Source organism: Oncorhynchus clarkii, chromosome 5 (genome assembly GCF_045791955.1).
Source record: "Oncorhynchus clarkii lewisi isolate Uvic-CL-2024 chromosome 5, UVic_Ocla_1.0, whole genome shotgun sequence".
Classification (NCBI taxonomy): Eukaryota; Metazoa; Chordata; class Actinopteri; order Salmoniformes; family Salmonidae; genus Oncorhynchus; species Oncorhynchus clarkii.
Window position 1 is genome coordinate 31,294,917 of NC_092151.1, and position 23,298 is coordinate 31,318,214.

The 23,298-nt window shown below is 43.0% G+C and overlaps 1 protein-coding gene across 1 annotated transcript in view; it reads right to left on the bottom strand.

Annotated features, from left to right (window-relative positions):
* LOC139409952 (BMP/retinoic acid-inducible neural-specific protein 1-like) overlaps positions 1-23,298 on the bottom strand; it is a 151,561-nt gene that overhangs the window by 15,003 nt on the left and 113,260 nt on the right. The gene's annotated exons all lie outside the window — the stretch shown is intronic.

Here is a 23,298-nt window from a genome sequence, read left to right on the forward strand (position 1 = left end):
TCAAAATCTATATTCAGTAGCAGTCAAAAGATCGGACACACCTACTCATTCAAGGGTCTTTCTTTATTTGAACTTTTCTACATTGTAGAATAATAGTGAAGACATAAAAGCTAGGAAATAACACATATAGAATCATGTAGTAACCAAAAAAAGTGTTAAATAAATCAAAATATATTTTATATTTGAGATTCTTCAAAGTAGCCACCCTTTGCCTTGATGACAACTTTGCACAGTCTTGCCATTCTCTCAACCAGCTTCAGAAGGAATGCTTTTCCAATGGTTTTGAAGGAGTTCCCACGTATGCTGAGCACTTGTTGGCTGCTTTTCCTTCACTCTATGGTCCAACTCATCCCAAACCATCTCAATTGGGTTGAGGTCTGATGATTGTGGAGGCCAGGTCATCTGAAGAAGCACTCCTTCTTGGTCAAACAGCCAATACACAGCCTGGAGGTGTGTTGGGTCATTGTCCTGTTGAAAACAAATGATACTCCCACTAAGCACAAACCAGGTGGGATGATGTATCGCTGCAGAATGCTGTGGTAGCCATGCTGGTTAAGTGTGCCTTGAATTCTAAATCAATCACAGACAGTGTCACCAGCAAAGCACCACCACACCATCACACCCCCTACTCCATGCTTCACGGTGGGAACCACAAAAATCAAATCAAAGTTTATTCGTCACGTGCGCCGAATACAACAGGTTACAGTGAAACCTTACAGTGAAATGCTTACTTACAGGCTCTAACCAGTAGTGCAAAAAAGGTATTAGGTGAACAATAGATAAGTAAAGAAATACAAACAACAGAAAAAAGACAGTGAAAAATAACAGTAGCGAGGCTATATACAGTTGCGAGGCTATAAAAGTATTGAGGCTACATACAGATACCGGTTAGTCAGGCTGATTGAGGTAGTATGTACATGTAGATATGGTTAAAGTGACTATGCATATATGATGAACAAAGAGTAGCAGTTGTTATATAAATATTCATACACATAGCTCATATAAACAAAGACATTCCGTCGTAAGAACACATACACCCAGCCATAAGACTGACCCCCTCTTCCTTATATAAACACACATCTCATCTCCCTCTAACTGGCCGGTCCCAAGAGCAAAGAACTTTTGCTGTGCACCAATGGGGCCCGCTCTGGCTAGAGCAAGGCCCGCCTCCAACCCTCCGACCAGTCAAGAAGACCGAAACGACAAGACTCCACCTACTTTATTCTATGTATAAAAATGTATGTAACCATTGTATAGGCCTCTTTTTCACCTGGCTCCTTGCCGAGTTATGTGAACTAGGTCCGTGCACGTAAAACTGCGGGACAAGATATCTCTGACTCATTAAAACTGTCTTTTGTTACAACTGAAATCCACTCTGTCCAGCGTCCGTGATTTGGTCTCAACTCTCCAGTATTTGAACACTAACAAATTGGTAGCAGAGTTTGGTTGTTCTTGAATTCGATCTATTATAAGTTAGTGTGAGAGGACGAGACTGATCACGGCTAAAAAATCAGACGGAAGAGTGACTTCCCCAGCCATTCATCTTGCCTCAGGAAATCTGATCGGAGCGCTCTATATAAAGGTGAGCAGAGCCCGTTATATCGAAATCTGCATATTGTATTATAGCCTAAACCAAATTTTGATCAGAAAGTACTGGGCGTGAGTATGAATCGGTGCCCAAATTCTTACATAAGAACCTAAGACATTGATCGGGGAGATCTTGTTTTGCTCGTTTTTATTTTTATTTGTATTTTTATTTTTTATCAATTGGCCTATTATTAGAAGTGTAGTATGCATGTAAAAGATCCTATTAAATAAGTGCTTACTGTTTAATTGGTTGTGGCTTAGAAGTGTAGTATGCACGTAAAAGTTCCTATTGAATAGGTTCTAAACTGTTTAATTGGTTGTGTTTAGAGATTTAGTTAATTAATAGATCGACTGAATCTGCATGTAAAAGATCCTATTGAATAAGTTGTAAACTGTTTAATTGGTTATGTTAGAGGTGTAGTCGAATAGATATAGGATATGTAAGTTTGGCCTTCCACAAGACAGAGATCGGGAATGATGTGGCTATTGCACATCAAACAATAAACATAATATGAACCAGAGTTGACATTCCATGATTTGGAGATGGGGGAAATTAAATTGAAAGAAACGTTTGTCGCGAAGTAGGTTGGGATACGTAACTGGGCTATTAGGCACACAAAGCCACCTTAGTATCGAATGGCCGTACAATTTTGATTGACAGCAGCCGGGCTGGAATACTGATTTTCGTTTTTTTCATTCCTGTTGATATTGCCTAAAGTTTAAAATTATTCTGACAATTGCTATAGAATCGCTGGAATTTACTGATATAAGTTCATAAAGGAACTTACTGAATTGTTTCTAGAAAGTATTTAAATAAGCCGCCGAGCTTAGTACAGACTTTGTTTGACAGACGCTAAAAGCTACACACTGATTTTTGGGTTTTTCTATTCTATCCATATTTCCTAAAGATATAGAATTATTCTGACAATTGCTATAGAATCGCTCGAATTTACTGATATAAGTTCATAAAGGAATTTACTGAATTGTTTACAGAAAGTATTTAAATAATTCACTGAACAACTCTTAGTTGTCTAGAAATTCTATCTATATTTCCTAAAGAGCTAGAATTACTCTGAAAATTGTTATAGAACCGCATATATTCACTGATATATTGTTCCAAAAGGAAATCGCCAAATCATTTTTAGAAAATACCTAAACGAATCGCTGAACAAATTCAAATAAAATACGGGAGAAACAGACACGTGGCGGGCGTCACATACTGATAACCCCCTTGGTATGCGAGGGTGGGGGTAGAAGAGATAAGCCATTGCCAGTACAGCAGTATATCTAAGCATACAACGATAGAAATAAACACCACATAGTAAGGATTGAATATACCTAAATAACGCATTATACACATTATCAGACAAACTAGATAAAATGTCTGCAGCTACAACGCCCAAACTAAAATTCAATGAATATTTAGATCAGAGTATGATTGATAGAGCGGGAGGTAAAGAACAGTATGGGAAAGTGGAGAAAGTGTGGAAAGGATTACGGATAAGATGGACACAAGCAGGTTATTTTAGCGGAGGACCACCTACAGGGGGGAAACTCCAAGATATGCAGACAGAATTAGAGGACGCAGTAGAGCATGCAAAAGCGAGTGAGGCGGAGAGAAACAAGATACACAGGTTCAAAAAAGTAGGTACAAGAGAGAGAGAGAGAGCGGAGGGGGAGCTCAAGATAGGTACATGGGCCATACAGGAGAGTAGGAGGGTGCTACCCAAAAACACACCAGACATGATGTGCGTGGCTATTGTGGCGTCGGGGGATGTTAAAGCTCCGCCTGAGAACTTGCCCACGGCTCCCCCTGTGGCCGTTTCTCCCTCACTATATCCACAATTGACAATGGAGGCAGTTCAGCCCCAGCCATACTCAAAGGGACAAAATCACCGGAGCCCGTCACACAACCCATTCCTGCCCAGGGCACCTCCCACAATACAGGCTCCAGTTCTGAGAATAGACCAAGGGGAGTTAAAAGGGGAAATTACCCTGGGGATAACGGCTGGCCATATGGTATGTGAACAGTTCGAAACTGGGATTCCAGGAGCAGGAGACCTCCCCCAGGAACGGAGGCCGCAATGCTCCTCTGTGAACTCTCTCACCTCTGAAACCAGAGGACACCTACAAACAAGATTAGATTCAAACCACTTCTATCAGACGGATAGGGAGGACTGTCATCAGAACATGGATATCGAAAACGAAGAAGAAATTGACATGGTGCTCACCCCAGCTCCGATGGGAGCTCCAAACGTGACTAAGATGCAGGAGCTGCTGAAATCATCAATAGCTCGAGCTAAGGAACTCAGGGAGCTAATAGCTAACCAAGATAACAACAGAGAGGGAGCCTACCGTGTGGAAGGCATAATGAGAGGAACAGTAACCAAAGTTACCGAATCAATGGGGTCCGAAACACTCCGTCGGTCCTCCAGAATTGCTGATAGAAGAGAGCGAGAGCAGGAGATGGCAGGACAGTACCCCCTGCGACCGACACCAGGTGATGCACACACTGTGGAGTACCAGCCCTGGAAAATGACTGATTTAACAACACTGATGGGACAGATGCCTAGCCTACATGGAGGAGCTTCAGCGTGGCTACTTCAACTGCAGACACTTACGTCAGGCCTGCAACTCTGCCTAGGAGACATGAAAGCACTTCTAGCAAGAGCCACCGACCACGGAACCATGGAGGCCCTCATGACAGCAGCTGACCTTGGATGGCGGGCCCCAACACTGCCCATAGACCACTTCCGTACCAGATTATGGGAAGTTCTACGGAGAGCATACCCTACAGAAAGAAACCATGCCACCTTATCCTCCTTTACAATCAACCCGGGTGAGCAACCTGCAGCATACCTGGACAGGGCTAAGACCACATGGAGATCGGTCCACGAAGAACCATTCGATCACACTGATACCACACTCAGCATGTGGAAGGAAATGGTGGTCAACGGGTGTCCCGGAGATGTTAAAACCAAACTCAGAGGAACGGTAGGGTTGATTGCACTTCCTCTGACCCAATTCAACACTCATGTGCACCACCATGTGACCCAGCACAACAAGGAAAGAGGGGGTGCTGAGAGCCAGGTGCAGTCCCTCCAGGTACAACTCCTGAAACTCCAATTGAAGGAAGCACAACAAGGAGAAAAACCTAAGAAACAGATGGTGGCGGAAGAAACAAAGGAGACAGGCACCAAAACAGACATCTCTCAAATAGTGGCCCAGACTATCTCCCAGATGATTCAACAGCAGGCCGGTCCTCAACCAGCCAACCCGGGGCCTTGGTATCCCCCGCAACCACAATTTGCATACCAGCCGCAATGGATACCAGGCCATCCAAAAAGAGGGGTTTGTTTCAACTGTAGAACTCCAGGGCACTACTCACGAGAGTGTCCATACCCACTCACACCACAACAACGCCAGTGGAACTCTACGAGAGGTTCATATGGGAAGGAAAGGGGTGGAAATAGACCTCAACAGTACGAACATCAGCAACCAGGACCCACACCCATGCATCAGCAACCCGCATACAACCAACCGCAGTTCCAGGGAATGACTGGGAACACCATCCCCTGGTCATAAAAATGCCCACCACCCACGGCAGAAGAAGGAAACAGCAACTCCCAGACGGTTCACATGTCACCCTTCAATCAGCCATCAACCCTCAACCAGCATCGGCCAAATTAGCTGAAATCATCGGATTGACGCAGGTCCTCATCAGAGGAAAAGGAAAGACTGAATATCTATACAGCCCATGCCCATGAAGCAGGCCACACTGATGGACCCAGAACTTTTATGAGAAACACATGGCCCCACACACGAAGGCAAAATAAAGACCCTCCAAAAAGGCCTCGCACATCTGGTGGCACCCTCACATAAAAAATATGACTGACTTATTTTATGACGATGATTTATTTTGTGACGAATGCAATGGTTGTGACAGACACAACCCAAAGACACCATATCAAACACCAATGGGCTCATACGTAATACCTAATGCATGTTTTCAGGATATTAGTATAGACTACACCGACATGGGCCCCGAAAATTTATCTAAAGGCAAACTCTATCTCCTAGTCATAGTAGATAGGTTCTCCAAATGGGTAGAGGCAATAATAACAAAAGGGGAGGATGCTAGGTCAGTCTTTAAGTGGCTACAAACCGAACTAATACCCAGGTATGGCATCCCAAGACAAATCAAATTTGACAAATGGCTCACGTTTAACAAACACCTGAGACAGGTGGAAGAAAGATTTGGCGTAACCCACAGATTTGGATCTAAGTACAGGCCCCAATCCCAAAATCTGGTGGAACGTCAAACCAAAAGCAAAAGCTAAGATAGCTAATGTATGTGCCTCATGGGATAATGACTGGTAGAGTCATGCATGGTCCACCAAGGGAGGGAGGTCATATGCCCGCCCTTGATGTACAACAAATTGTAATGTCTAATTATGTGAAAAAACTGACGGTTCTCTCTGCAGCACTCTCTACCCAGGTTCACAAGGTCCAGGAGGGGGAGCTGCCGGGGGACACGCCACTACTGAAGGTAAAGGTTGGTGACGGGGTGAGGGTTACAGTCCACAAGAGAAAGTGGCTGGAACCCAGGTGGACTGGACCGTACGAAGTGAAGGAGGTTACTTCACACTCAGTCCAGGTCAAAGGTAAATCAGGCACACCTTGGCACCGCCTTACACATTGCACCCCAGCCCCAATTCCTTCTAGAACACTGACTGAAGTCAGAGCTGATTTGAGCGGCCTAAATTCGATTCCAAATGAAGACACTCCTTCCTCAGGTGATGCGGCATCAAACTCCGCCTCCCCTGAGAAGGGAACCTCGCCCAGTTAGAGGGAAATTTTTCCCTCTCTGGGTGAGGCTGGGGATATCTGGTCCCTTATTTGTGATATTCCTACTGATATTTGGAGTAACCCTAGGACTTTCACATGGTTAATTGAACAACTATTTCACCCTGCCACATCACATACACCAACCCCTACACATGTCCCTAACTCCTTTCCTGATATCACTCCCTCCAATCACTCCCGTCCCAAACGTAGCACTACACCTACAGACCCACCATGCAAACCAGACAAGGTTAGGAGCACCACCTTATGTATACCCACGATTGCAACCGCCACCTTTCTGCTATAGTTTTCACGTCTAATAGATGTGAAGAGGGGGATTTGTTATATAAATATTCATACACATAGCTCATATAAACAAAGACATTCCGTCGTAAGAACACATACACCCAGCCATAAGACTGACCCCCTCTTCCTTATATAAACACACATCTCATCTCCCTCTAACTGGCCGGTCCCAAGAGCAAAGAACTTTTGCTGTGCACCAATGGGGCCCGCTCTGGCTAGAGCAAGGCCCGCCTCCAACCCTCCGACCAGTCAAGAAGACCGAAACGACAAGACTCCACCTACTTTATTCTATGTATAAAAATGTATGTAACCATTGTATAGGCCTCTTTTTCACCTGGCTCCTTGCCGAGTTATGTGAACTAGGTCCGTGCACGTAAAACTGCGGGACAAGATATCTCTGACTCATTAAAACTGTCTTTTGTTCCAACTGAAATCCACTCTGTCCAGCGTCCGTGATTTGGTCTCAACTCTCCAGTATTTGAACACTAACACAGTAGCGTAAAAGAGGGGTTGGCGGGTGGTGGGACACAATACAGATAGCCCGCAAAGTTGGGCCAATTGAGGTAGTATGTACATGAATGTATAGTTAAAGTGACTATGCATATATGATAAACAGAGAGTAGCAATAGCGTAAAAGAGGGGTTGGGGGGGGTACACAATGCAAATAGTCAGGGTAGCCATTTGATTACCTGTTCAGGAGTCTTATGACTTGGGGGTAAAAAATGTTTGTCCTAGACTTGGCACTCCGGTACGGCTTGCCATGCGGTAGTAGAGAGAAGTCTAAGACTGGAGTGGCTGGGGTTTTTGACAATTTTTAGGCTTTCCTCTGACACTGCCTGGTGTAGAGGTCCTGGATGGCAGGCAGCTTTGCCCCAGTGATGTACTGGTCCATACGCACTACCCTCTGTAGTGCCTTGCGGTCAGAGGCAGAGCAATTGCTGTACCAGGCAGTGATGCAACCAGTCAGGATTCTCTCGATGTTGCAGCTGTAGAACCTTTTGAGAATCTGAGGACCCATGCCAAATCTTTTTAGTTTCCTGACAGGGAAAAGGCTTTGTCGTGCTCTCTTCACGACTGTCTTGGTGTGTTTGAACCATTCTAGTTTGTTGGTGATGTGGACACCAAGGAACTTGATGCTCTCAACCTGCTCCACTAGAGCCCCGTCGATGAGAATGGGGGCGTGCTCGGTCCTCCTCTTCCTGTCGTCCACAATCATCTCCTTAGTCTTGGTTATGTTGAGGGATAGGTTGTTATTCTGGCACCACCCGGCCAGGTCTCTGACCTCCTCCCTATAGGCTGTCTCATCGTTATCGTGACCAGACCTACCACTGTTGTGTCATCTGCAAACGTAATGATGGTGTTGGAGTCGTTCCTGGCCGGGGAGATCACATGTGGAGATCATCCGTTCACATACTCTTTGTTTTACAAAGACACAACAAATTTGGACTCATCAGACCAAAGGACAGATTTCCACTGGTCTAATGTCCCAAGCAAGTCTCTTCTTCTTGTTGGTGTCCTTTAGTAGTGGTGTCTTGGCAACAATTCAACCATGAAGGCCTGATTCACGCAGTCTCCTCTGAACAGTTGATGTTGAGATGTGTCTGTTACTTGAACTCTGTGAAGCATTTATTTGGGCTGCAAAATGAGGGGCAGTTAATTGCCGCTTTCTGAGGCTGGTAACTAATGAACTTATCCTCTGCAGCAGAGGTAACTCTGGGTCTTCCTTTCCTGCGAAGGTCCTCAAGAGAGCCAGTTTCATCATAGCACTTGGTGGTTTTTGCGACTGCACTTGAAGAAACTTTTTAAGTTATTGAAATGTTCTTAAAATAATGGACTGTCGTTTCTCTTTGCTTATTTGAGCTGTTCTTGCCATAATATGTGACCCGTTTCAGGAAACTAGGTGTATGTCGCGGGTCACTACTTCACAGGAGAACCGCTTGAACCTTAACTTTCTTTTCCTCATCAAAATGTTGTTGTTTTTTTGGGCAGAAATGCCTTCTTGAACTTTCATGTACCTTATCATACTTTTTTGTGTGTCTATACCTTTAAACCAATACAGTATGCCTCAATGTCACTGATGGGGTTTTCAGGCTGCAGTTTGTCATGTGAGATTCTGTACATGAACGCATATTGATGAAGTTGGTTTAAAAGTTTGCCCTTGTTTGACTTTGAGCTGACTTTCTCTGGAGGGCTATTCATGATGTGACAAAATGGAACAGTGATTGATGCCTGCTGTCCTGTTGTGTCTTGGTTTATTTAACACAGCAGTCATGTATTACTTGCTCCTCGTGTGTGTGTGTGTGTGTGTGTGTGTGTGTGTGTGTGTGTGTGTGCGTAAACAGTTTGGCAACACACTGAATGGATAATTGCCTCTCTTATGTTAGCGGTGACCTAGCCTTGGTAATCTGGAGATGGTTGGATGGAAAGTACCTCTTCACACTGAAAATACAAGCCAATGTATTAGAAAATAACTTAATAGATTTTTCTTCCTCAAATAAAACTGCATCTTGTCAAGGCAATATATTCGTAATAGCTTTGACTTTAATGCAAACAGCGCCTCTGAAAAAAAATGTGTTGTTAATGTGCTACTGAGTGATTGAACTAATTATGTTTCCATACTTGGATTATACTTCACCTTGAGAGCTTCAAGTTCCTTGGTGTCCACATCACCAGCAAACTATCACGGTCCACACACTAAGAAAGTCTTGAAGAGGGCACGACAAAGCCTATTCTCCCTCAGGAGACTGAAAAGATTTAGCATGGGTTCTCAGATCCTCAAAATGTTCTACAGCTGCTCCATCGAAAGCATCCTGACTGGTTGCATCACTGCATGGATGGCAACTGCTCAGTCTCTGACCGCATGGCACTACAGACGGTAGTGCGTACAGCCCAGTACATCACTGGGGCCAATCTTCCATCCAGGCCCTAAAAATTGTCTAAGACTCCAGCCATCCTAGTCATAGACTCTTCTAACGCACGGCAAGCGGTACCGGAGTGCCAAGTCCAAAAGGCTTCTTAACAGCTTCTACCCCCAAGCCATAAGACTCCTGAACAGCTAATCAAAGGGCTACCCAGACCCCTCTTTTACGCTGCTGCTACTCTCTGTATATTATCTATGCATTGTCACTTTAACTCTACCTACATGTACATATTACCTCAATTACCTTGACTAACCGGTGCCCCCGCACATTGACTCTGTACAGGTACCCCCTGTATATAGCCTCGCTATTATTATTTTACTGCTGCTGTTTAATTATTTGTTACTTTTATCAATCTTTTTACATAGCACTTTTTTTCTTAAAGCTTCTTAAAGCATTGTTGGTTAAGGGCTTGTAAGTAAGCATTTCACTGTACGGTCTACACCTGTCCTATTCGGCGCATGTGACAAATAACATGTTTTTTTGGGGACCTGCGGTAACGCCTGCAAATCTGTGTACGCGACCAATAAACTTTGATTTGATTGATTTACTTGCGTTTTACCCAAATATGAAAACTGGGCTTTAAAATCAGCAAAAAGACACGGTATGAAATAAAATGCTAATATGTTTTTTATTTTGCTCAGTGCAGCCATCTATTTTTATACATTCTTGTATCTAACAAAATCTTAACAGCAAATAAACAGCTGGAGAATCAATATGAGTATGCCGTTCATTAAATACACTAAATAAAAGATAAACTGAAAACTGGTGGGTGGCTTCAAAATACATTAAGCTTAATCACACAGTGCCATTTATCAAAGTTCATAATTTGCTAATAAATATTGTAAAGCATTAAACCTACCTGTGGTTAGCTTTCCTTATAATACCTTTCCTTTCGTGTAACTTGACAAATAAATGAAACCATGTCCATCTATAGGTAAGGTTAAAACAGTACAATGCAACCTTCCTCTATGAGAGAAAAGAAAGATCGATAAATGCACACTGTTGAATGCTCCCGTAGTTTTATTGAGTGCCACGTTTCGACCCGAGGTCTATGTCAGTAGTGTATAGGCATACACAGATTTCTATGAGTTCATGTTGTATCTTGCTACTCCGCTCTGTGTCTCAGTATTCTCACGACATTTAATCCCACCGTGTAACTTTGCTTTGTATTCACTCTGTGACAGAATACTCCATTCACAACTGTCGTCCTCATCAGTCCCAGTGCCGAACAGGGGTGGATGAGAAAGGAAGAGAGGGATGGATGGATGGATCATATCTGACCACAAAGAGTTGGATTGCAAAGGGCTCTTTTACCATCAGGCCTGTCTGCGGCCCCCGGAGCCAATATTCATTTAGCTTGATGTATTCCTGGGCCCTAAAATGTAATGTGATTTGTGGGGGAATCCAGATGGCGAGTTCACGGATCGACGCCGCTCGCTGACAGAGGCAGTGCCAGCGGCCGAGTGCAAAATAACACAGTTTTTCAACCCCCTTATTCTCCCTCCTAGGACCAGGGCCACTCATTCTCCTTTAGATATTACAGAATCACTGCCCAGACCGCAGGACTCACACAGACACTGCTCAGCCAGTCAGAGGACTCTCTCTCTTTCTTCCTCTCTTCATTATTTTCTCTGTCGCTCTCTCTGACTCACTCTCACTGCCTCATTCTCTCTAGCAAACCACCCTCTCTGTCCCACATCCATTTCTCTCTCTCTCTGCAAACTTCTTATTTCCCATCTCTCACTCTTATTCAGTCATAATTGCCCCATCTTATGGTCTCCTCTACCACAAATCAAAATGAAAAAAATCTGTGTAATAAAATGAGTCTATAAAAAAATTTATTGCACTTTGGGTAAAACAACTTATTTTTATGCTAAAATGATGCCACCCTGAAACACTTAGTCTCCTTCCAGTGTAATAGCTAAATGAGTCCTGGATATTGTTTTGGTAGCACAGCAAACCATCAGAAGCCAGAGAGGCAGCACATCAAGGAGTTTAACTAAAGATTTACTTAATAAAATGGAGGCAAATATCAGAATTATTTTGCCACTGTTTGATAACCTCTAACTTCATGCTCCGTCAGTGCACATAATTCACAGTAAGCCCTCTGACTCACTCTGCCACTAAATAAATAGGACCTTGAATACCAGCTAATCTGATTGCATCATAGGCTAAGGTATTTCCCTCACGTATAACATACATACACTGTGGCAGGACTCAGGCTTCCATGAATGCTAAAAAGTGGCCCATGAATGCAGAAAAGTGTCCTGTGCCCGTGACTTTGCTGTCTCGCTCTTTCTCCCAGAGTTTTTGGTATGTTGATGGATGAGCTAGTGCGGGCGGCGGCCAAGCGTTCACGACTCCTCGCTAACACTCGCCGCTCGTTGTGATGCCCCGCTTCGCCTCACAAGATACAGTTTCATCAAAGATTAATAGACCATTGTGTAGCCACAAATTCGCAAAATAATCATTATTTAATCCACTGGTGCAATAAAGTGCATTACATTGAATGGGGCATTAAATTACACCGACTCATTTTAGTACCGCATAAAACATGAAAACCCCTAAACTGGAAATCCACCTCTTTTTACTCATCGTAGGCTCGCCCATGTCCCTTGTATTAAAAGGGGCCGCATGGTTGTGTTAAGACCGTAACTGTTAATCCTCTGCTTTGTGCTCCAGCTTTGTTCAGATCAACCTATGACTCCTCTACAGTGTAGCTAATGTCGCTAGTCATCTCCATTTTTTCATATACAGTTTTTTTCGTTCTGGCTAGCTTAGTGTGTCTGTTCAAACTATGCCTTGACAGAAAACTGTATTGATTGTAAAAATCCAAATTCTTAAAATGCAGCTTTTTACGGCTCTGGCTGTGCCTTACTTAGAATTGGTTTTATGTCTGTTCTGGGCAAATATATCCGCAGTGTTGTCAAACAGGACTGCTGGTGCAGTAGATTATTTTGTAGGAGATCGACAAGCTCATTTAAAAATTAATAAATAGGAATAATGTTCTGCATATTGCCCTTGATATCTTCCAACACTTAAATTTAATCACTGGTTTCATTTGGAGAAAATCGCACAAATGCATGATGTATTACCTACCTCATCTCTCAAGTAGACAACTGGATTTCATAACATTTTTATGAATACTGGAACACATTATGCAAATACCTAGACTAGTAAAAAAATAGAGCACTTCCGCGTATCTGGAGAAATCCATCAATACAACTGTAGTTTACGTTGAATGCACCCCACAATAATGGCTGGGTTGCATGTAGTAGCAGGATTGTGGTGGCCCAGGCCAATATTCAGTGAAGCAACAACATCGCTCTATATACTGTACAAGTATATACAGAGGAACCTAATAATTATTCTGTTTCCTCAAAGAATAATGAGAGGCTATCGTAATTTCTGTAAAAACAAAAATTACATATATAAATTGCCCTGGCATTCAGGCCGACTACCGCCTTCTCATAAAGGGCAAGGCAGAAATTGCACGTTGCAGCATTTGGTTGATTGAACCAGGTGGGGAGTACAAGATGAGCTGTCCATGGTGTTGAAATATTGCCAATGGTGCTGAACACTGGACACAGAGACACAGAGAGATGGGTCAGGGCAATACTAAACCGGTGGTAACTTGTTTTCTTCTACAGTTCCAACACAGCATCACAACCACAGCGGGGACAATAATGTTATTGATTTATTAACAGTATAACTTTTACACAATTTTGTAATAGCAGTGCCTGCAGACAGTTGCAAAAATATAGTGCTTTTTGTATTGCTGTTATCAAATGAATGTCCTTACACAATCTGTAACTATCTGATAGTAATCTCTCAGAGCTCTAGTCATTAACTGTGCAAAGATATGTTTTCACACAGTGAAATTGGAAATGTTTGTTTTTTGTACACTCTTAGAAAAAAAGGGTTCCAAAAGGGCTCTGTGGCTGTCCCAATAGGAGAACACTTTTTGGATCCAGGTAGAACCCTATTTGGATCCAGGTAGAACCCTTTTTGGTTGCATGTAGAACCTTCTGTAGAATTAGTTCTACATGGAACCCAAAATGGTTCAGCCAGGATCCAAAAAGGGTTCTACCTGGAACCTAAAAGGCTTCTAAAAGCACCTTTATTTCTAAGACTGTATTGTGAGAGAGCACAAGCTGCTCAGTCACGTGCACCAGTAGAATTTAACACCTTCAGCCATGTGTTCCTGTGCACAGAAGCGCTAGCAGGAACTCGGCTGGTGGGATCATCCGCTGATATCACACACACACTTTATGGGTTTAGCCACAAAGCACATGTTCGACATGAATCCTGGAGGGGCCTAGACAGAAAGGTGTGACACTGATACAGTATATATATATATATATATATATATATATATATATATAGTTGAAGTCGCAAGTTTGCATACTCCTTAGCCAAATACATTTAAACTCAGTTTTTCACAATTCCTGACATTTAATCCTAGTAAAAATTCCCTGTTTTAGGTCAGTTAGGATCACCACATTATTTTAAGAAGCAATGTCAGCACAATAACTGTTCGCCTGGAGCTTCATGAAATGGGTTTCCTTTTGCCAAACAGCCTCACACGAGCTTAAGACCACCATGCGCAATGCCATAGGTCGACTGGAGTGGTGTAAAGCTCGTCGTCTTTGGACTTTGGAGCAGTGGAAACGTGTTCTCTGGAGTGATGAATCACACTTCACCATCTGGCAGTCCGTCAGATAAATCTGGGTTTGGCGGATGCCAGGAGGACGCTATCTACCACAATACATAGCGCCCACTGTATAGTTTGGTGGAGGAGGAATAATGTTCTGTGGTTGTTTTCATGGTTCAGGCTAGGCCCCTTAGTTCCAGTGAAGGGAAATATTAATGCTACAGCATACAATGACATTCTAGACGATTCTGTGCTTCCAACTTTGTGGAAACAGTTTAGGGAAAGCACTTTCCTGATTCAGCATGACTATGCCCCGTGCACAAAGCGACGTCTATACAGAAATGTTTTGTCGAGATCGGTTGAAGAACTTGACTGGCCTGCATAGAGCCCCGACCTCAACCCCATTGAATACCTTTGGGATGAATTGGAACTACGACTGTGAGCTAGGTCTAATCGCCCAACATCAGTGCCTAACCTTACTAATGCTCTTGCTGCTGAATGGAAGCAATCCCTCACAGTAATGTTCCAACATCTAGTAGAAAGCCTTCCAAGAAGAGTGGAGGCTGATAAAGCAGCAAAGGCGGGACCAACTAAATGCCCATGATTTTGGAATGAGATATTTGATGAGCAGGTGTCCACATACTTCTGATAATTTAGTGTATTAACCTCCTGCTTCTTTCATTCAGGTAATTTATGCACTTTTTCTTATTATACACATAAACGATGCAGTTGCCAAAACCAACATACTATTTAAAATCCAAACATAAATACATGGCAGGGTTTCAAAGCTCAAATCAATACACAATCTAGAGCTATGTTGAGGCTGCTTGTGCTGCAGAAAGACATAAACATCAACCCTTTTTAGAGGCACTTAAAACTCCATGGACGACAAAGTGGCCATAAAAAGGTGAGGCCTAGGTAATATTAAGCTGTCAAAAATGAGAACCCTTAAATCTGAAAAACTAAATCCCAATCGATGGGAGACCAGAATGTGTGAGTCCACGGCTGGGAGGAGAAAGGAGCAGTTAGAATGGCAGCCCAACTGATCCATGGGTCCTGCTGCCTGCTGACACAGATGGGCCTAAAGCTGCCTAAGAGAAAAGAAATAGCTGATTTATGGTCCTGCCGGCCCAAGTGGAAACTCACTCTTGAATGACCACCTCCAATTGAGAGTTGACCAAGAGGTCAGTGTGGAGAGATTTCATCAGGTAGCAGGGCTCTATGGGGCTCCATGGAGGTGTAGAGAGGTGGAATAAAGGGAGCAACTATCCATCTTCAAAATTATCCAATATTATTGGTTATCTGGGCCGAGCAAGTGTACTTTTATAAAGAAAATAATTCCTCAGGTCAAGATGCAATACCAAGAGGCAGCTCAATACGGTGCAGTATTAACCATCAGTATGATGGACTGCATCCTCTCAAAATTGTATTATGATTTTATCAGTTGCACAATTTGTCTTATTATCTTGTATGTGTGTGTACATGTGTGTGCATGTGTGGAAATATATAGATAAAATATATACAGAAAGGGAGAAAAGAGAAAAAGGGCCGAGAGATTAAAGAGAAAGGCGAAAAGGAGAGAATGTGTGTATTTCGATGCCTATCACATGCACAGGTCCAACATTTATTCCTTTTTCTATTTGCACCAATGATTTCATAAAATAAAATATCATTACTAATGTAATTTAGCATCCTAATCAATCTGACAAGTCTGTCATCAAACACGTTTTAATTGTTGTATGTTTGTTTGTTTGTTTCCTAAATGTTTACAACTGCTTCAAAAAAGGACAGGAATCAAGCGGCACAACGATGAGCATCTAATCCATCACTCTCCGGATTAATCGCCTCCAGGCAAGTTTAATTGATTTTCACTTCCCCGCTTTGAAAACTGTTGGCTCAGGCTATTCTAACATATTCATAAATCTTCCCAGATGGGCTCCATGGCTCCTGGAAGGAGGAGAGAAAAATAGCAAATTACTTTGTTTGCAGCTAATTTATGGCGCCCATACCGGGGGTGATGTGGTCTGGGAGATGGTTCGGGGAGTGAGTAGGAGGCAGGAACCCTCTGTAGTCCTCAACCAGCTCTGCATGCACCAAGATTCATGGGACATGCAGGCATATCCCATGATTAAGTGGCAAAAGACTGGCCAGTTTAACTACAACTTGTTACAGTGGAACTGACACTGTTTTAACTTTCAGATATTAAACAAACAGACAATCATAATATGCTGAATATATCACAGCTTGTACATTGTTTGCTGCCTGATGCCATTAGGGTGATGCACTCTTTTAGTTTCACTCACTCAATATTTTTGACAAATACGGGTGAAAGTAAGGCTGGCATCTGAACACAATCAAAGCAGCATGGACATTGATCATAAGTCATAATGTGGTTAGACTATCTATTTATGTATTTATTTAGCAATCCAAAAACACGGAACCTTGTTGTTGCTAGCTGCTTGGAGGATATAAGTCATCGATTGGACGAGTGTGTAAGTGGCAGACTTTTTCCCCCAAAACGTTTTTATCAGCTTTAGTGGCTACAGCTAAGTTTCCAGAGTCATTTGGTTAGCTAGCTAACAAGAAACTCACTTCTGAAAATGAACGACTGTTATCCACAGTTAGCATATACCTTAGCATCAAAGGCAGGCATGCAAGCAAGCTGGTACATCCCATTCAGTTGTCAAAAATGGGACATACAGTAAGCAGCAGTTATTGGAAGAGGGTCTGCAACAAGATGAGCGAGCTGGTTACTATACCCCATCGGCTCAGTGCAACTACACGTTTACAGAGTTTACCCAAAAATATGTTTTTTCCCTTTTGTCTGTGGTTTATCCCTCACTAGATTTTAGGTCATCTGGCAATGCCTAAAATCACACTGTTGCAGCTACGTGTAAACACACAGCTGTATCACAACCGGCCGTGATCGGGAGTCTCACAATCGGGCGGCGCACAATTGGCCCAGCATCGTCCGGGTTTGGCCGGTGTAGGCCATCATTGTAAATAAGAATTGGTTCTTAAATTTAAATGACTTGCTTAGTTAAATAAAGGTTACACAGTGAATGGCATATCCTCGTATGGCAATAGCTTATTTGCATACCGTGGGGCAAAAAAGTATTTAGTCAGCCACCAATTGTGCAAGTTCTCCCACTTAAAAAGATGAGAGAGGCCTGTAATTTTCATTATAGGTACACTTCAACTATGACAGACAAAATGAGAAATAAAAAACAGAAAATCACATTGTAGGATTTTTAATGAATTTATTTGCTAATTATGGTGGAAAATAAGTATTTGGTCACCTACAAACAAGCAAGATTTCTGGCTCTCACAGACCTGTAACTTCTTCTTTAAGAGGCTCCTCTGCCCTCCACTCGTTACCTGTATTAATGGAACCTGTTTGAACTTGTTATCAGTATAAAAGACACCTGTCCACAACCTCAAACAGTCACACTCCAAACTCCACTATGGCCAAGACCAAAGAGCTGTCAAAGGACACCAGAAACAAAATTGTAGACCTGCACCAGGCTGGGAAGACTGAATCTGCAATAGGTAAGCAGCTTGGTTTGAAGAATCCAACTGTGGGAGCAATTATTAGGAAATGGAAGACATACAAGACCACTGATAATCTCCCTCAATCTGGGGCTCCACGCAAGATCTCACCCCGTGGGGTTAAAATTATCACAAGAACGGTGAGCAAAAATCCCAGAACCACACGGGGGGACCTAGTGAATGATCTGCAGAGAGCTGGGACCAAAGTAACAAAGCCTACCATCAGTAACACACTACGCCGCCAGGGTCTCAAATCCTGCAGTGCCAGACGTGTCCCCCTGCTTAAGCCAGTACATGTCCAGGCCCGTCTGAAGTTTGCTAGAGAGCATTTGGATGATCCAGAAGAAGATTTGGAGAATGTCATATGGTCAGATGAAACCAAAATATAACTTTTTGGTAAAAACTCAACTCGTCGTGTTTGGAGGACAAAGAATGCTGAGTTGCATCCAAAGAACACCATACCTACTGTGAAGCATGGGGGTGCAAACATCATGCTTTGGGGCTGTTATTCTGCAAAGGGACCAGGACGACTGATCCGTGTAAAGGAAAGAATGAATGGGGCCATGTATCGTGAGATTTTGAGTGAAAACCTCCTTCCATCAGCAAGGGCATTGAAGATGAAACGTGGCTGGGTCTTTCAGCATGACAATGATCCCAAACACACCGCCCGGGCAACGGAGGAGTGGCTTCGTAAAAAGCATTTCAAGGTCCTGGAGTGGCCTAGCCAGTCTCCAGATCTCAACCCCATCGGAAATCTTTGGAGGGAGTTGAAAGTCTGTGTTGCCCAGCAACAGCCCCAAAACATCACTGCTCTAGAGGAGATCTGCACGGAGGAATGGGCCAAAATACCAGCAACAGTGTGTGAAAACCTTGTGAAGACTTTGACCTCTGTCATTGCTAACAAATGGTATATAACAAAGTATTGAGATCAACTTTTGTTATTGACCAAATACATATTTTCCACCATAATTTGCAAATGAATTAATTAAAAATCCTACCATGTGATTTTCTTGATTTTTTTTTCTAATTTTGTCTGTCATAGTTGAAGTGTACCTATGATGAACATTACAGGCCTCTCTCATCTTTTTAAGTGGGAGAACTTGCACAATTGGTGGCTGACTAAATACTTTTTTGCCCCACTGTATATAGTTGCAGCCAAATATATTGGCACCTTTGCAGTTTTCTTAAATAATGTTTTATTTATCCTAAAATAAGTTGAAATAAAAAATAAAAAATAAGTGTTTGTTTCTCCACAAATTATTGCATTTTCATCATTGCAGAACCAATTTTAGTTTTGTGAACTTAACAGTACAATTTTACATTAGAAAAAAAAGACAAGTGGAATGGACAAAGTATTGGCACCCTGGAGCTAGTACTTCGTTGCACAGCCTTTGGGCCAAAAAAATCCCATTTTTTTTTTTATTGTAGCCATCAATGAGCTTGCTGCACTGTTTTACTGAAAACTTAGCCCACTCTTCAGCAGCAAACTGCTCGAATTCTTCAATGTTTGAAGGACGCCCACTACCAACTGTTGTTTTCTGTCGCCACTCCAGAACAGTCCAGTTTTTCCTCCTTTAACCTTTCCAGGGTGCTTTTAACGTGTGTTTGGGTTTTTGTTCTTCTGGAAGATCCACAACCTTCAAAAGAGACATAGATTGTGTTATAGGCCCATGGGTACCAGAGGGAGCAAAGCAACCCCGCAGCATTATCATACCTCCTCCATATTTGATTGTAGGGAGGAGGTTCTCTTCTTTGAATGCTTAATTTGGTAATTGGTAAACATAGGAATACCCCACCCATTGCTGAAGGAGACACAAGAAAGCCTGAATTAATTTCTCAAACACACCCACCTAAACAAAGCAAATCCTGGGGAAAATGTTCTCTGAAGCAATGAAACAAAATTAGAACTATTTGGCAATACAGATCAGCCCTATGTTTACTGATGACCAAATAAAGCATCCGATGAAAATAATACCCTCCCTAAAAAATAATATGGCAGAGGTTTGGTAATGCTGTAGGGTTGCTTTTCTGCCTCTGGTACTAGGGGCCTTGAACATACGCAAGGTATCATGAAATCAACAGATTATAAGGTGTTTTGAAGTCCAATGTTCAACCCAAAACCTGGTTCTCCGTTGAAGGTTGTGGGTCTACCAGCAGGAAAATCATCCCAATCACACAAAAAAAAGCGCCCCAGAATGGTTCAAGAAGAGATGCTGAAATCTTCTGCAGTGGGTCAGAAAAGAGTCCAGATTTGGATCACATCCAAAAATCTATAGCGAAAGCTGGAAACAGCATTTAGTGCTGTTTCCTCCTCAAACATTGAAGAATTAGAGCAGTTAGCTGCTGAAAAGTGGGCCAAATTACCAGTAGAAAGGTGCAGCAAGCTCAATGATGACTACTTGAAGCATTTGTCTGCAGTTATTTTGCCAAAGAATGTGTAACCAAGTACTAGCTCCAGGGTGCCAATACTTTTGTCCATACCATTTGTATTTATTTTCTAAATTATAGTTCCCCAAAGTAGGGTTGGTGAGTTAAAGAAAATCCAAAAATACATTTATGAGGATTGAAAGGAAAGTGTGTTTACTCCCTAATTCTAAAAGATCTTTAGAATAAAAAGTTAGCGTGCTATGGAAGTGGCAGACCAGACTGGATAAAGAGTATACTCTATTTAACCAGTGCCTGGGCTTACCTCCGCTGTACCCGCACCCCACCATACACCTGTCTGCACATTATGCCCTGAATATATTCTACCACGCCCATAAATCTTCTCCTTTTATTCCTTGTCCTCAACGCTCTAGTCGACCAGTTTTGATAGCCTTTAGCCGCACCCTCATCCTACTCCTTCTCTGTTCCTCGGGTGATGTGGAGGTAAACCCAGGCACCCTCATTTGTTGACTTCTGTGATCGAAAAAGCCTTGGTTTCATGCATGTCAACATCAGAAGCCTCCTCCCTAAGTTTGTTTTACTCACTGCTTTAGCACACTCTTCCAACCCTGATGTCCTTGCCGTATCTGAATCCTGGCTTAGGAAGGCCACAAAAAAATCTGAGATTTCCATACCCAATTATAACACTTTCCGTCAAGATAGAACTGCCAAAGGGGGAGGAGTTTCAATCTACTGCAGAGATAGCCTGCAAAGTTCTGTCATACTTTCCAGGTCTATGCCCAAACAGTTCGAACTTCAAATTTTAAAACTTAATATCTCCCGAAATAAGTCTCTCACTGTTGCCGCCTGCTACCGACCCCCCTCAGCTCCCAGCTGTGCCCTGGACACCATCCGTGAATTGATCGCCCCCCATCTAGCTTCAGAGTTTGTTCTGTTAGTTGACCTAAACTGGGATATGCATAACACCCCGGCAGTCCTACAATCTAAGCTAGATGCCCTAAATCTCCCACAAATCATCAAGGAACCCACCAGGTAAGACCCTAAATCCGTAAACATGGGCACCCTAATAGACATTATCCTGACCAACTTGCCCTCCAAATACACCTCTGCTGTCTTCAATCAGGATCTCAGCGATCACTGCCTCATTGCCTGTATCCGCTACGGGTCCGCGGTCAAACGACCAACCCTCATCACTGTCAAACGCTCCCTAAAACACTTCTGCGAGCAGGCCTTTCTAATCGACCTGGCCCGGGTATCCTTGGAAGGATATTGACCTCATCCCGTCAATTGAGGATGCCTGGTCATTCTTTAAAAGTTACAGACCTATATCTATCCTGCCCTGCCTATCTAAGGTCTTCGAAAGCCAAGTCAACAAACAGATAACTGACCATCTCGAATCCCACCGTACCTTCTCCGCTATGCAATCCGGTATCCGAGCCGGTCACGGGTGCACCTCAGCCACGCTCAAGGTACTAAACGATATCATAACCGCCATCAATAAAATACAATACTGTGCAGCCGTCTTCATCGACCTGGCCAAGGCTTTCGACTGTCAATCACCACATTCTTATCGGCAGACTCAGTAGCCTCGGTTTTTCTAATGACTGCCTTGCCTGGTTCACCAATTACTTTACAGACAGAGTTCAGTGTGTCAAATCGGAGGGCATGTTGTCCGGTCCTCTGGCAGTCTCTATGGGGGTACCACAGGGTTCAATTCTCGGGCCGACTCTTTTCTCTGTATATATCAATGATGTTGCTCTTGCTGCGGGCGATTCCACCTCTACGCAGACAACACCATTCTGTATACTTCTGGCCCTTCCTCAGACACTGTGCTATCTAACCTCCAAACAAGCTTCGATGCCATACAACACTCCTTCCGTGGCCTCCACCTGCTCTTAAACGCTAGTAAAACCAAATACATGCTTTTCAACCGTTCACTGCCTGCGCCCACACGCCCGACTAGCATCACCACCCTGGATGGTTCCGACCTAGAATATGTGGACATCTATAAGTACCTAGGTGTCTGGCTTAGACTGCAAACTCTCCTTCCAGACTCATATCAAACATCTCCAATCCAAAATCAAATATAGAGTCGGCTTTCTATTTCGCAACAAAGCCTCCTTCAATCACGCCGCCAAACTTACCCTAGTAAAACTGACTATCCTACCGATCCTCGACTTCAGCGATGTCATCTACAAAATAGCTTCCAATACTTTACTCAGCAAACTGGATGCAATTTATCACAGTGCCATCCATTTTGTTACTAAAGCACCTTATACCACCCACCACTGCGACCTGTATGCTCTAGTCGGCTGGCCCTCACTACATGTTCGCCGCCAGACCCACTGGCTCCAGGACATCTACAAGCCTATGCTAGGTAAAGCTCCGCCTTATCTCAGTTCACTGGTCACAATGGCAACACCCACCCGTAGCACACGCTCCAGCAGGTGTATCTCACGGATCATCCCTAAAGCCAAAACCTCATTTGGCCGCCTTTTCTTCCAGTTCTCTGCTGCCTACGACTGGAACGAATTGCAAAAATCTCTGAAGTTGGAGACTTTTATCTCCCTCACCAACTTTAAACATCTGCTATCTGAGCAGCTAACCGATCGCTGCAGCTGTACATAGTCCATCGTTATATAGCCCACCCAATTTACCTACCTCATCCCCATACTGTTTTTATTTTATTTAATGTTCTGCTCTTTTGCACACCAGTATCTCTACCTGTTCATCTGATTATTTATCACTCCAGTGTTAATCTGCTAAATTGTAATTATTCACTCCTATGGCCTATTTATTGCCTACCTCCTCATGCCTTTTGCACACAATGTCAATAGATTATTTTTTTTCTACTATGTTATTGACTAGTTTATTGTTTATTGTTTACTCCATGTGTAACTCTGTGTTGTTGTCTGTTCACACTGCTATGCTTTATATTGGCCAGGTCGCAGTTGCAAATGAGAACTTGTTCTCAACTAGCCTACCTGGTTAAATAAAGGTGAAATACAAAAAAATAAAAAAAATACAAATAAATAAATTAGATTTGGCGCA